Genomic DNA, 15,788 nt, shown 5'->3' with positions numbered 1-15,788 from the left:
CCTGAGCTGCCTGTCATGCGGCCCTCAATGGCTTGCCGAAACTCAGTAAGTGGCCCACTGCCCAAAATAATTGCCTGCCCCTGTTGTAGAGTCATTTGGTTTTATTAGACTTGGGTTTTGTGCTGAATTACTGGTTAACTAGTGTGGTTTTCTTGGATTTGTTTTGTTTATTTAACTGGATTTCTAGTTAATAATTTAACACTAGATAACTACTTAATCTTGTGATTAATTATTCCCTAGTCTGTTTTAAGCACTCAGTACAACATACTTTGTATCTTTTTCTTTTAGGTCTTCTTATCGTCCCATTTTCCAGGATATGGTCCTCATCTCAGACAGCATATTGATGAAACTTAACAAAAGGCAATGGTCATATCAGTGTCTCTGAAAACAGCATGTAGACTTGTAAAACAAGTACTAACTTTTAACCTGTTTTTTTCTTTAATAGAATGCATCTTTCTTATTAGCATACTTCTAGATGCTTGTTGAAAAAAAGTTTTGTTGTTTTTCAAGTAGAAGTCCCTTTTTTTCTACTAGCAAGTATATGAACTAACATCCTTGTGGAAAATATAGTTGAATCAGATTCATCTTATAAATTCTTGAATAAGCATGGGAGGACACATTTTTGTGCATTGTAACTAAGTTGCAATGAATCTCCCTCTATATAGTGTGGAGAAAATCTTTGTGTGTGTGTATATAATACACACACACAAAGATTTTCTCCTTTTTGCTTTTTTTTTTTAAACTGGTTATTTCCAAACATTTTTAAACCAATGAAGTTATTTCTAACTCTATTTTTATGAACAAGGGGGAGAAATGGTCAACAAAAATTAAAACCATTCTGGACTCATGAATGTCTACATAAAAATACTTATTTACTTGTTGGTTAATACTTGTGAAAGTGCAAAATAAATAGTCTTGGAGAGCTATGTCAAACACACTGAGCAAATATAGCTAAGCCAGCAAATGGCCTGAGACTACTTCCACAATTCCAGATTTGAGTGCTGTGTGTTGCAGGGACTTTTTAATCTTGGCACAACTGGAATATATTTTAATGCTTGAGCATCAGCTTTAGGACAGAGAGCTGGCAGTCTTGGGCAGCATCCACATGAACATGGATGCTTGGTTCCCCTGGGACAACCAGCAGCAGTGCACCTTGTGTTGCTGCTACTTGTCCCTGGGGAATGCCTGTGTCATGTGCCCTCTGGCACATGGCAGGTTTCCCCGGATGGGTAGGGGAGGGTGTGGCCAGCACTGAGCTGGCCCCAGCAGCCTTACCTGAGGTCTTGGGGGGCCTCCTGGGGCTGCAGCAGGAGCAATCCTGCCACTTGGAGCCTGGCTCCAGATAGCCAGGCTGCAGTTTTGAATGGTGCATACTGTCCCCATGTGTATCAATCCACTCTTTTGATCCTGGGGTCCCCCCCCCCCCGCCACTGTGCTGCTCCTTTGCAGTGCACCAAACACCTGAATGTGCAGTATGTGGCACCGCAGACGTGTCTGCGGTGCCACATACCACACAGCTGTGCTTGGACTTGTCCACACAGCTGTGTTTGAGTTAAACCCAGTCTAGGAATTGACTAAGGCCCACCTGGGCAAGGAAGATAGATTTCCTGTGCTATTGCATCATATTTGTACCAAATGATGGTTTGGAAAATCTTTTCAATTATGATTGACCATTGTTTCTGTATCTTTTCACATACAACGCACACTTTTTTTCCCCAAACCAGCTGCTAGAAACTGCTATGTGCAATATATGCAAAGAAATATGTTGATTACACTTTTTGATGCTTAAGAATTGGCCCAGCTACAGTGAGAGTGAAGTCTGCTAGCAATCTACAGGGAGCAGAACTATATAAGCAGGTTTGGCTTCCTAGCTGTTGCTATTCAGTTACTATAAGGAAAGATCTCTTTTTGTTTCTTCATTCTGTCTTTCAGAAAAAAAAGATGCATATTATATTCTGGGGCATACTCTACATGAGGAAAATAGGGTAGATTTTCTGGATTCCACCCCACCAAGAAGCTGGTGATGGTGGCAACTAGCTAAGAGAATGACATAGCATTTATTTGAAGCACTTAGTCCCCAGACTTCTGAGCTGCGATTTTTTTGAAAGAATATTTTACTAACCCATGGTAATAACATGCATTCATGGAAAAAGGTCATATACTGGTATAGGAAAGCCTCTACTCTTGGTCATTCTTTGCTGTGTCTAAGTCCCTGAATGCTGCTGGCAGGCTGTGGTCTGCCCAACAGCAGCACTACAGACTCACTGGGGAGTTACTCTTCTGGTGCCTGCTTTAAGTGAAGACCTAGGGCTAGTATCCCACTCACTCACCCCAAATTACACCCCTGCACTGATTCTAAGCATTCCTCATTCGTAGTACAAGATCAAGTTTTCAAATACACTTTGCACCTGATCACTTTCTCCTTGATAGTGTTCTTGTGTCCTTCAGTTGCAAAAAGAAAAATCGATCCTTTCCTGGCAAGAAATATACTGAGTTCACACTTCTGAGTGCAAAAGAAAAGGGAAGCGCTTTCAATCCAGAAGTCAGAAGGAACTCTGAGTTATCTAGGACTTGATGTTTTCTTTGGTCAGACTTGATTTCAGCATAATAGCTGGACATGTGCTTGTGCAGTAGAACTGTTGAAAGGCCCAAATAAAGAGCAGAATGAGCTAAAGTCCTGAAAAAAGGAAAGGCAAAGAGTATTAGCAATCATGATTTAGTTCCCCTAAAAGAAATAAGATTTTAAAAAAATGTGTTTATATTCTATTTCCCTCCTAATTCTTATCTCTAAAGTTTTTATTTTTGGTTTGCTTATAAAAGCAAACCAAATATATATACATTTATATAAATACATTGTATAATAAATATTATATACACAATTATATATATTAATATATTATTAATAACATATTTAATAATATATATTGTTATTTATATATTATATATATGAATGAAAGCCAATATTCTAGCATGTTCACCTAACCCACTGTTTAAGGAATTCAGAAAAATATGAAATGATAATAAATGATGCACAATATGCTGGCCCTCTAAAGGAAGGTAACTTTAAATGCAATTATGCACATGTGTTTGATACTTTCAAACACTCAAAATATTTCAACTTTATTGTAGGAGAATAACTAAGTTCATGCTTTCCCTTTTGCCTGAAGTTCACAAACTACTTGGCAATAGCTTTGGCCTACTGGCACAGACCCAGCTTGCTTGTGATCACCTACCTTGGTAGTCAAAGACACTCTAGGTTTTAAAATATCACTCTATGTTGCCACTTGAGCATTTTTTATGAACCCTATTGAAACCATCTGAAGTTCTGTCTTTTATTTATTTTATTACTTTTGTCAGTAATAGACAAAAGTATAAAGGCCCAGAATAAAATCCAAAACAACACTAGTCTGATAGGAAGGGTAAGTATAAGCTGATAGATGACAACTGGACAGTACTAGGAAAGTTTTGCTCAAGTCATGTGTTTGTTCTTAGTACCAATGATACGTCTTGCACCTAAGAATGTCAGTCAATGCTAAGATCCCCGTGATTATAAGTACAGATCAGTGATTCTCAACCAGAGTGCAGTAGCACCCTAGAGAGTCTTGTGATCTTTTGAAGGATACCATGGAGTGCCATGCAGTGTTAACAGGTTTGCAAACATGATTCACAAATAAATCTAGCGATTTCAAAAAGAAGTCCATAGTTATGATCTTTCCAAGTTCTTTACAACAGAAAAAAAACTGTTTTCTTTTTTGTGGGCAAAAAGGAGGGAAAAATAAGAGCTAGCATTTTTCCAAAGGGTGCCCCCATGTCTATCTGGGGGCTGCCTCAAGTCTATCCAGGGATAATTTGAGTTCTAATAAAAGTTGAGAACCACTGGTATAATAGATATTTTTTAATTGTATATGATTAATGAGCTACCTTGAGGCCCCTCTGGCTTGCCAGCAGTTTGTGAACAATAAGCAGTTAGCGCAGATTTCCAAATATTTAAGTTATGGCAAGCTTGAATATATTTAACTTAGGAAAGAAAGTATAGATGTAGAGGAACTTCATACCAGAAGAAGTTGATCTTTTGTAAAGCAGCAATTAAACATCTTATTTACAGCAGGATCTTAAAAAAAATGCTTAAAATAGAGGAGCTTGACTACTTTTGTTAAGAAATTAAAACACAGTAGAAAGATGGTGTCCTCAGAAAAGGGGAATTACAAACAAATAACTACATCCATAAAAGTTTAATTTTAATTTATCTAAATATAGTTAATACTACAATAAGAGAGATTTGTACAGTCAGAGCATTCTGAAACTCCAATACCAGCCTGTAACACTGGGTGGATCTCTAAAGTCATGAGAGTGAAAAAAGAGCATCAATTAAATGTATACAGTTTTGGTGTGCGAACTGCATACCAGGCTCCATCCTGCTTGTCTTAATTTCTTCAGCCTTGCTTTGCTTCACAAAAGAATGCCTATGTCATTGTTTTACTCCTCATGATTAAAAGATTGAAAACAAACTTATTAGTAGAGAAAATACCCAACCAGGTAGGATAGCTGTCTTTTTGTTTGGCTGTTTTAGTATGGTTACAGCTATGAGACTGTCTGTCTCCCAGCACTTAAACTCATTTGGCTTTTGAGAATTTTACTTTCTCTGGACCTTCCAAGAGTTTTGCTGAGTCTGAGCTGTGGAGAAATCTCCAAGGGAGGTAAGGAACACTCCTGTTTCTCAAATGTATTTATGTATTTTACTCCATATTATTATACCTCCTTTACACAAGATTTGGTTTTCTAGCTATCTGCAACCTTCAGTAAAACTACAGTACAGGATTTGAAGTCTTTCCAGCTACCGTTTCTTATAAGCGTTGCCTAAAACTTTTATTTAAAACAAGACAATATTTGAGTAAGACATCTGTAAAGGTTTTAATGATACAAAAAGTATTCCTTACTTTACATACTGATAACTTTGCATATTGATATGAATAACTAAGTTATGTGCAGAATGTACTACTTCTATAAGTATGCTAATTTAAGTTAACATTGTAATGTATATACTTGCCCTATGTGATTAAACCACAGTTGTTATTCTCTGATCAAATTTTATAGTGCAAAAACTTAAAGCCACAAAAACTATATACAACCCAGGAATTGCCTCCTATTGATCCCTTATAAGTTAGTGTTCTGATGTTAATTCCTTGGAGCTATGCAAGCATGGAATTTACTTGATCTACTTTCTGTGTATAAGCTATGTCCTGCCTACCTGACTGACAAAAGTAAATTCACATTTGATAGCAACAGAGAGACAATACGAGGCTGGAGTGCAAGCTGGATAATTTTATGGATGATATATTGACAGGCTTTTCACCTAAATTTAGATTGCAGAACCTCTTGCCGGAGATGACAGGCAAGGCAGATATGAGACCAACTTCCAGAACACAGGTTACATCTATAACACTAATATTGCAAAAATGTTACTTGTAAAGTGAGCACAGTAGAAGTCAAGCTGCATTTTACTCCTCTCCTTTAGCTGATACTGCCACTTACAGAGGGATTTTTTTTTTCCCCTCAACGCACTAGTGCATTTTCTATATCATATTACTATAGTAGGATGCTATACTAAATAAAGGTACATGCTGTACTGTACACAATATTAAAAATTACAATCAGGCTAATAGAAGATGATAATATGGTAGCTGAGTGCTGGTAGACAATCAATTTTGGACCTGGCTCTAGACCAGAGTTATAACTATTAGAATTTGTGTCCTAGGCAGCAGAGATACCTGCTTGGGTTTGTGCACTGGGCCACCGGCATGACCTTGAGGCTCCACCCATCTGGAGTGGGGCAGGAGCAAGGCACTGCTTCAGAGAAACATGTTACCACAAGCAAGCAGATCTAACTCTCCATGGCCCCACACATTAATTTGAAGTTGATTTTAAAAGCCATAGGACGTGCCTCACTCAGTTTTAAAAGAAGAGTTGAAAATTTTCGGCTAGGAGTATATAACCGTGGAAGAGATTTTTCTTTTTTTTTTAAAGTTATTTTTTTCCATATCTTGTGAGTGAGTCCTGTGCTTAATATGTGAACATTGGTTTCCAAAAGGAGCATGCAGGATTGGACCAGGAAGGGCTGGAAGACTTCATGTTTCTGCCCAGTTTATCAGATAATCAGGCAGGAGCACACACTCTTCCACAGCCTTTCCTGGTCTGGCTCCACACAAGGCCCAAAAACAGTTCCACGCAGCTGTGGCAGTGGCAACATCCCAGATGAGAACCACTAAGGTAAGCTGAGGCAACAACAGTTGTTCTCAACCAGGGCACCGTGGAGCACAGAAAAGTTATAGAGGGATGATGCTCTGATATAAAAAATGCTGAGAAACACCGAACCAAACTATGTAAGCAAGGACAGTACCCTCTCCAGTTGTCATCCAGTCTTCAGTTTTGATCTAATTTCATCAATATGAGGCTTTTTGCAGCAATTTTTATGTCTAGTTAGTCTAGTACTAGCTAAGTGTACATGGTGCACTAACCTTCTGATGGTGCATGGCCCATTTGATGGTAGACTGTTTATTACAATAAAAACATTTTTTTTTTTTTTTGGTATTCAAAATGAAATGTTATATTTTTCTTAAGAGAAATATACAAAATTGCTCATTTTAGTAGTGAGTAGCAAAATGGTGAAAAGAAGAAAAAAGTCTATTTAAGAGCTTCAGTCTCCATTTACAAAAGAAACAGTGTTCTTGGCCTTTTTACTCAGATCAAGCGTAGTCTATTCTTGCCTGGCACAGAGGCAGTCTTTCTAGTTGCTCCTGGGGAAGACCACTCTCCTGGCATGGGGATAATATCTGCCAAGGTAATATATAGAAGACCTCCCACTTAGCTGCTGGAGTGGGAAGGTCTTGACCCACTTTATGGAAATAGGACAGTCCTCCCTGGCTTGCTCCTGGGGCCTTATGGTGGAAGGCAATCAGAACTTGACGGCATCTGAACTCCAAGCCTTCAGGCTTGGGCCTGCAAGTCAGATGCCTGCCAAAGGTTCTGGGAACATCTGAAACCCCAGATGGGGATGCAGGATGTTTGCTGGTAGTAGGTCCACTTATGGTTCTGGACTCTTGGATTTGGAATTTGTTTTGGCTAATTTGACCTGGAATACAAAAAATGTTTAAAAAATGCAAATTTTATCTTCTTAGTAACAAGTAGTCATTGAGGACATGAAGTCCCTTTTTAGCTTGACAACGCTAATTATGACTTCTGAAACAGTACTTGGCATGCCAGAGTCCCTAAAGTGGGTATTCATTTGTGTCCTTGGGGTTACACAAAACTGCATTCTAGACACTCTGAAGGACAAACATGGTTAGAGGAACTGACTGTAGCTAGGGCACTTGAAACCATGTTGGGGAGAAGCAATTGCAGAAGAGATGGTCTGGCTGGCTCATCAATGAGTGACGTGTTTGTTGCTTACACTAGCAGACTTGCAATGCTGTCAGCTGACTGTTGTAGGAATCCAAGGGTAGATAAGGAAAAGTTATGCTGAGCACTGTTTTACAAGTCATAATTAAAACAAACTCAGAAACACTGTTTGAGCTAGCTATACACAGAGGCTACCTGTGGCACTTGTCCTCTAAGTTACTACCCCTGTCTTAGGGAAATCATGGGAATTGTGGCATTAGTTTAACTGAGGCAGGACAGCAACCATAGTAACTGTATCATCCGAATAAGTTTTTTTTCCTTTTGATTTTACTATCTGTACCCTTTTTTGAAGTTCTCAGAACAGGTCCTTTTTGCTTGTCCATGTCCTGACTCACCTGTAGTAAAGCTACATGTTGCAAACAAGGTGCCCATCTGCCTGGACAATGAAGCACGGGAGTAGAACAGGACTTTCCAAAGAAAATGAGATGTGATAGTAACAATAGCAGCCAATGTATATTGCCACACATTTTTTAATAAAGTAAAACATAAACATGTCTATTTTTTTAAATTCCAGTGACTAGTAAGAGCCAAAGGATATAAGTCTTTCACTTGATGATTATTGGTTGCATAGTTAAAACTGGAGTGACAAGTTAAATGGGAGACTGGGAAGAAAGTAGTACAGTTATCCACCCTGGCAATCTTCACAAAGCATCTTGATGCCCATCTTGCTGGGCTCATGCCCAAGTGCAGGGGAGCTAGGTCCAATCATCTGTAAGGTCCATCCCCATGCCTATCTAACAAAGGCCTGACCCTCCGTCTCTAGACTAGCCGCCCGTCTATCTCGCCTGCCATGCCTTGATGGAACAATAATTATGATGTTACTCAGGTAGGAGGCTGTCCATTTTAATACCCCAATGCTAGTGGTCACTATCCACCACTCCAAACCTGCCTTGCACAGTGGCCCATGCCTCATAGATAGTATAAATGTTGACCTGAGCCCTAGAGCATGGGGCTGACTTACTCTCTGTTGCTTTGCTTCTTGGAACTGGGGTGTACCCCCATCTCTGTGCCACCTGGCACTGGGGCCCGATCATCCCCTGTCACTGCACCCCCCTGGCGCTGGGGCCCGATCACCCCCTGTCACTAGGGCTTTGCAAAGTAGTGTGGCCCACTGAGACCTTCTCCCCAAATAGCCTCATCCCAGTCCACCACACAAATAATAACATAAATATAAGACCATGGGCTATAACATAATAGAAGTCCTATAAGCCACACTGTGGCTTCTTAAGAACACCAAACTGCTCCTCAAGCATTGAGTACCCCCTCTTCATCCCAATCTAGATACATTGTAGACTCCTGGAGCCTCTTTAGCCACAGCTACAGTCTGGCCAGCAGCCACAGCATTCCTGGGTATTCTGCTGTGCAGGAGCTCTCTTCCCCTGGCCGCTTGCCAGAGACATTCCCCCTGCTATCCTTGGCCCTGGGGTGTATATGTGCCCAGAGGCCTATCCCCTTCCTGTCAGTTGACTGGCCTGGGTGGTTGGGCTATTAACCCCTACCCTCCCAGTGCTTAATGTTCCTGTAGCCCCAGGTCTTAAAGGGCTAGCCCTGCCTCTTAGTAACAGGGCTAGGGTTCCCTGTTGTAGTCCCTCCCAGCTCCTAATAACTATGAAACTATGACATAATGAAAGAATTAGTTTAGATTTTGGTGGGGCATGTGATTGCCAGGATACCCAAAGTAACTTATTACTAGTAAAACAGAGCCATGAAAAAAAATCTAATTGAAGAGAACCTAAGCCAAGCAATTATGAAAAAAATGAAAAGGAGGCTGAATAGTATAAGGCTATGGCCAGAAATTACACAAAAAGTGATCAAAAAACAGTTCAAGTCTGCAATACAACAGAAGTTCAGGGCACATAAACTGCTTTCAAAATGGCTGAAACTGGTTTAAGAAAATCCTGGATGGATGTAGCATCAGACTTAACTGATTTAAATTAAATTGGTTTATTGAACTTCTGTTCCAATTTCAAATTAACTCACAATCTTCCAGGATACTTTGCAGCTTTCCCTCAAACTTTGCCCCCCAACACTCGCAGCATGGGTGGGCTAGCCTTGGCCCAAGCTATCTGCTTCAGCTGAGCAGGGAGGCATGCTCTAGAGCTCCCCAGCTTCTGGCCTGGACCACTGCAGGCATGTGGCTTCATTTCTTGATTCAAAAGTGAATGTCTGTTCACTTGCAATCTATGCAGCTTACACTAACTTGTAAAGACTGAATCAGTTCAGCATTTTGACAGTCTATACTTAGCCTAAGTGTTTATTCAGCACCAGTAAGTTTAGCAATAGACCCTGCTGTCAATCTCCAAGGGCAGAGGAGTGGGCCACATCTGCCTGATGGAACTAGCTCCATGTTAAAAGTATCCAGGGAAAGTGAATGAGGCCTGATCTTTTCCAACAGGTGGTGTCCTCAACCCCTGGTACAAAGCCCAGATCTGGCCGCAGAGCTGTGTTATATAGCTCATGAGGCTCCCCGTAGGTCTAGAAATTTGGCAACGAGGGAGAGGTGGCAACAATTGCTCCTCTGCTGCCAAATTCCCAGACCCATGGAGAGCCCCATGGGCTGGAAAACATGGCCATGCAAACTGTATCATACTGGGATGGGTGGAGGTGGCACAGGACCAACTGGGGAGTAGCAGGGCCTGTAGGAACAGCATGAGGCCCAATCCTGGTGCATGAGGATGGGGGAGGCAGTACAAAGGCTGATCCTGATGAGGTGGCACAAGGCTTGATCCTAGCACTTAGCACATGATCTAGCCTGAAGACCAACAATACCATTCACCTGACCTGGGGGGACAACAAAGAGAACACTTAAGTATGTAGAGAGACTAACCACACCTCAGACTATTTTGCAATCTCCTGACAATATTTCTTCATTCTTGCTCTACTCCTCTACTGAGTTTTTCTACTTCCAGCTTTGTTCTGCCTCTAGATTCCTTTCAAGGTTTATTTTTAGCCTATCTTTATTTATGCACCCCCTGGCTTCTAGCCTGAGCCACTGCAGGCATGTGCCTGCATTTCTGGGATGTTTTTGCCGTAACAAAGTGATTTAACCTAGCCCGGTTAGATTAACCTGCAACAATTTCAATTGTCTAAAACCGTAAAACCACACTTTCTCTTCATCATGTAGTTTCTTGCCTTATTCACCTCATTCCAATTTTTGCAATGAATGAGATAAGAGTTCTACAAGTACTTTAGTCGTTGACTGCCATCCATCCTATGTGCTGAATGCAGGGCAGGGGACTGAAAAACAAATAATTTATGAGTAGATAATTAAAGGCACAAGGAAAAAGAACCAGTATTTAATCATCCTTCATTCTGACATTTCAGAAAGGCTGAGTGATTAATCCTGCAACCTAAATAGTTTTCAAACAGGTTTATGTATAGGATTTCTTCAATTTTCCATTGTTCCAAAATAAAGATAATTCTGTAGTTTTGACAAGCTGTAGTTCTGAGAAAACGTTACAACAAATTGCTATTTACTTCATGTTTGTGCTGCACCATTTTTTTACTCAAGCTTAAAACAATTCAACATGAAACCCTGAGATATTGTTAGAAAATTTCAGATGATTAAAGTCCATCTTAAAGATCTACAGCTACTGTCTGTCAGGTATTCCTGACCTGACATACCTGATCAGTAGCAGCCATGTATTTTTTAGTTTACCCAATATTTTATTTATGGCCTTTGACTATAAACTGCTCAAGACATGGATTATACTTTCTTTTCTATTGCAAAAGAATTGAGCACACCAAGTTATGCTTTGTTAGAGTCATATGCTCACATCAAACCCTTTTTTGTCATTCACTTTGTTTATGCACTAAAATCATCAACAATGTTTTTATTTCTCTGGTAAATATACAAGTGATTTTATACCCTTCTATTTTCTGCACCATCTTCAACTAAGATGCTTTAAAATACTATATAGCTATGAAACTGCCTGATTTTTCTAGTTTAGTTGCCTTTTGTATTTATCAACATTTTATCCCTAATTGGTTTTTTTGTTGCTGAAAACAGAAGATGCCAAAGAAGTAAAAAAAATGCTTTAAAACCTTAAAGGTTATTTTTAAATGTTCCAGGATATACTACATACAGGGTGCTCTACTAGAAACAGGAGATTCTAAAGCTATTTTTTAAGTTGGTACTATCCCCTTTAGTAAAAAAGTAATCACTAATAACTTTGTAGGGTGTTTTAAAGAAGGTAAAGACAGCATAAAAGACAATGCCCAATAATGAAGTTTTGCTGTATAACGTAAGTTAATATATAAATATTAAAGTAAAAATAAGTAAAAGCAAGTGGAACAAACACACTTAAATTCTTAAAACTAATCCAACCAATCCCAGCATTTCTTTTTTAACTTTCATTCTTAGGTTTATTCTAAAGTATTAACATCACTAAACCTGTATTTGTAAAACCCTGACTCCACCTCTAATTAGTAAAGCCTCACCAGTTACCTTTTAAGTACATAGCCTCTAGCTCCCATTCCTCTATCTCTTATTAGCTCTTATTTATACCATTAAAGTTTGTATTAACCCCCCCCCCGAAAATGAGTAAAAATAAACTAATTTATGGTGAAGATCAGCTAATTTCCTACAAATTTTACAAAGTATGCAAAGGGATAGAAACAGCTTTTCAAGAACAGAGGTTTTAGAGATATGAGTTTATTTTGATGAGTAGTGAAGAAAGAAAAATACAAAGGATTGTATAAAGCAGAAAGCATCACCTATTTCTAAGAGCTACATGGGAGAGGAGATGCTTCATGTCCTATAATTAGAGGCTTACCACATCCAGAAATATTTCTAAGGCTGTCACTATCTGAATACAGAAGAGTGACTTGGGATTAGTGTATTAGTATTCTGCTTTGTCATGTTTCCTTTATTCCCCTCTCAACCCTTCTTATTATGGCATCGTATGTAAACGCAGACTGAGAACTTCCAGGCCTGAAAACAATGTTGTTTTATAGTGCTGTGATTTGATTGCCACGTCTCAAGAAAGAAAAGATTCTAAACTTCTAAAATGTTGTAAATTTTTGTTTCCCTTGCTTATAGCTTCTTTAAAAGAACACATTGAACCCTTCTTATTCATTTGTTTAGTCCAGAGGTGTATTTGTTCAGTCAAGTTTAAAGATAAAACTTTTTAGGTCTTGTTTGTTTTACCTAACCATTAAAGAAAATTGTGTATGTGCTTTGTTTTTTCTTTTAGCAACTGAATAGCTTGTAGTTTGCATTAAAATATCACATGTATTAAATAAGCCAGAATGAGAATTGTGTGCTTTCTTAATGTACAGACATTTTGTTTGATATAAAATAATACACAATGTTTAAAAAACATGTAAAGCACATTTTTAGCGACTTGCATACTAAAAACATTCTAAATATCTGCTAATGTGGACAATTTTTAGATATTGTTTTTAAATGTTTGCCCGTAACAAAATTAACGTAAGTTTTTATTAAAGAAGAAAAACAGTTACAGAAGTGCAAAACTTTAAAACACAAGTTGGTATAAAACAGTGTTGAGGAAATGTCTTGTTTCTTTCTGAATTTGATTTCACTGAGGACAAATACAAAGTACTCCACTTAATCTGAAACAATCAGATGAACAAATACAAATTTGCAAAAGACTGTTTACGCTTTGTACTTCACAAAAGGGCTTGGGGTCTGTAACAGGTTGCAGGCTGAAAATGAGTCAACAGTATAGCACCATTTGAAAAAGAAGCCAGTAGTGTACTGTGATGTTGTTTCAGGAGTGCTGCATGTAAATAGATCTGTAAAAGGGATTTTTTTCCTTCTGTTCCACACTGGAGGAGCCTCATCTGCATTACTGTGTGCAGGTTTTGGCACTGCACTTCAAGAAAGACATAGATTAATTGGAAAAAGTCCAGAGGAGAGCAAAAAAAAGAATTGAGATCAAGGAAATATGACATACAAGGAAAGCCTGGAAAACCCAGGGTTATTTAGAAAAGAAAAAGTTGCAAGGCAATTTGATAATAGTCTTCAAAACAAAGAAGGTTATTGTACTGTAACATTAAGGATTGTGAAACAATCTCACAAGCTAAAAGAGGGGAAACTTGAATATATGTCTGATCATCATTACAGAATCACTGATTCCAGTATTCTTTACAATTGTGTTACAACTTTAAATGTTAAAGCTTTTTGAGTAATTGATAGATTGCCACTTACTCAGTAAAATACTTTTGCTTCAATACATAGCCATTCTACAAACAGGAATCAAAACTGGAGCTGGAATCAAAGCAGGGTGCTTTTGTTCTAGGCAGAAAAATCAGCTTCTCTGCTTAAGACCACATCCCAATTTTTAGATGCTGATTTTTGGGGAAAAGATGTGTGTGATATGCATAGACAACATGTAGAGTGGGCACGGAGGGCACATGTCCCCCCTGGGATTGGCCACCGCTGAAGCCGCCACTGGCTTCCTCAGGCCACTGGCGTCCGCAGGTAGTTCCTGCTTGCTGCTCACCACCCCTGTCTCCCCACCACCAACACTGCTGCTGGCATCTGCAGGCGGTCCCCGCTCACCACCAATGCTGCCACTTACAAATGGTGCCCACCCACCCCAGTCTCGGAAGACACCAGTCGTTCATGGTGGTATGTGAGTGAATACAGCAATATTGTAGATATGAACATAAGAACTGCCATTTACTTGGTCAGAGCATAGATCCATCTTGCCCAGAATCCTGTGACACAGTGTGTCCACAAGCTCCCTTGACTCCTTCAGGGGGCAGTGGGCGTAGGCTGAGATTCTCTGTTCGGTGTCCACTTCCGAAGCCCTAGTTATTAACCTATGACCTTACTCCCATTCCTATTTTCTTTTTTGTTGTCCCAGGGAATTAACTGATGTGTCCCCAGTGGCCTCCCTTATTCAGAGAAGCCCACAGCAGGGGTGGGACAAAGGCGTCCTGAGGGCCAGATGTGGCCCACCAGGCCATTTTATCCGGCCTGCGGGGCCCCTAAAAAATTTAGAAAATTAATATTAATCTACCCTGGGCTGCCTGTCATGAGGCCCTCAATGGTTTGCCAAAACTCAGTAAGTGGCCTCTGCCCAAAATAATTGCCCACCCTTGGCCTACAGGTTTCATGATGGGCAATAGTCTATGATAATTTTTTGGCACATCAAATAGGCCTGTGACACAGTGGCAGTGTGTGGATGCTGTAAGAAAGAATGAACAGGGTATGGCCAGGGTTTTCTCCCTGTTCTTCTCCCACTTATAGCTGCTAGCATATAAGGTCTAGGAAGTTCTGATTCAGAGGCTATACCCCTATCTCTCATGCTCAATAGCTACTAATGCACCTTTCCTACAAGAATTTGCCCATTCCCCCTCTGAATCTGGTTAAACTGCCAGCTTCCACAACATCTTGTAGCAATGAGTTCCACACTTCAATTTCATGTCGTGTGAAAAACTTCCTTTCGTTAGTTTTGAATTTACTACACACTAGTTTAATTTTATGATCCCCAGTTCTGATATGGTGAGAGATATTAAGTAACAACTCCCTATTTACTTTCCATTTGCCATTTAGTATTTTGCAAACCCTTATCATGTCCCCTTTCAATCACCTCTTTTCTAAACTGAATAGGACTAACCTCTTTAGTCTGTCCTCATATGGAAGCCACTCAATATCACTTACTTTCTTTGTTGCCCTTCTCTGTACCTTCTCTAGTCTTTCTATATCTTTTTTGAGGTGTGGGGACCAAAACTGGGCACCATATTCAACGTGTGGACTTATCATGCCACTATAAAGGGGCATAATGATACTTTCTGTATTGTTTACAGTTCCCTTAATAGTTCCAAATATTTTCCTTGCCTTTTTGATAGTTGCTGAGCAGATCTCTTTCCTGTGTGGTAATAGCTAATGTGGAGCCCATCATAATGTAGGTATAGTTTGTGGGGGGTTTTGCCCATATGTATCACTTTACATTTATCTACATTGAATTTCATGTGTTGTTTAGTTGCTCATTTGCTTCCTTCTGTAGTTCCTCAAAGTCCATCCTGGTCTTTACTACTTTGAATAATTTTGTCATCTGTAAATTTGGTCACCTCGCTACTTCACGTTTTCCAGATCATTTATAAATAGGCTTAACAGCACTGGTCCCAACACAGATCCCCAAGGGCCTCCACTGCTTAATTCTGTCCATCCCCAAAACTAACCATTTTATACTCATAGTTTCATAGTTAGTAGGGTTGGAAGGGACCTGAGCAGATCATTGAGTCCAACCCCCTGCCATGGCAGGAAAGAGTACATCTAGCCTCCTCTTAAAGACCCCCAGGGTAGGAGCCAGCACCACTTCTCTTGGAAGTTGGCTCCAGATCCTAGCCGCCCTGACCGT

This window comes from Crocodylus porosus, unplaced genomic scaffold (assembly GCF_001723895.1).
Source record: "Crocodylus porosus isolate Cpor-Errol unplaced genomic scaffold, CroPor_comp1, whole genome shotgun sequence".
In the NCBI taxonomy this organism is placed as follows: domain Eukaryota; kingdom Metazoa; phylum Chordata; order Crocodylia; family Crocodylidae; genus Crocodylus; species Crocodylus porosus.
Note: the sequence above shows the minus strand (reverse complement) of the source record.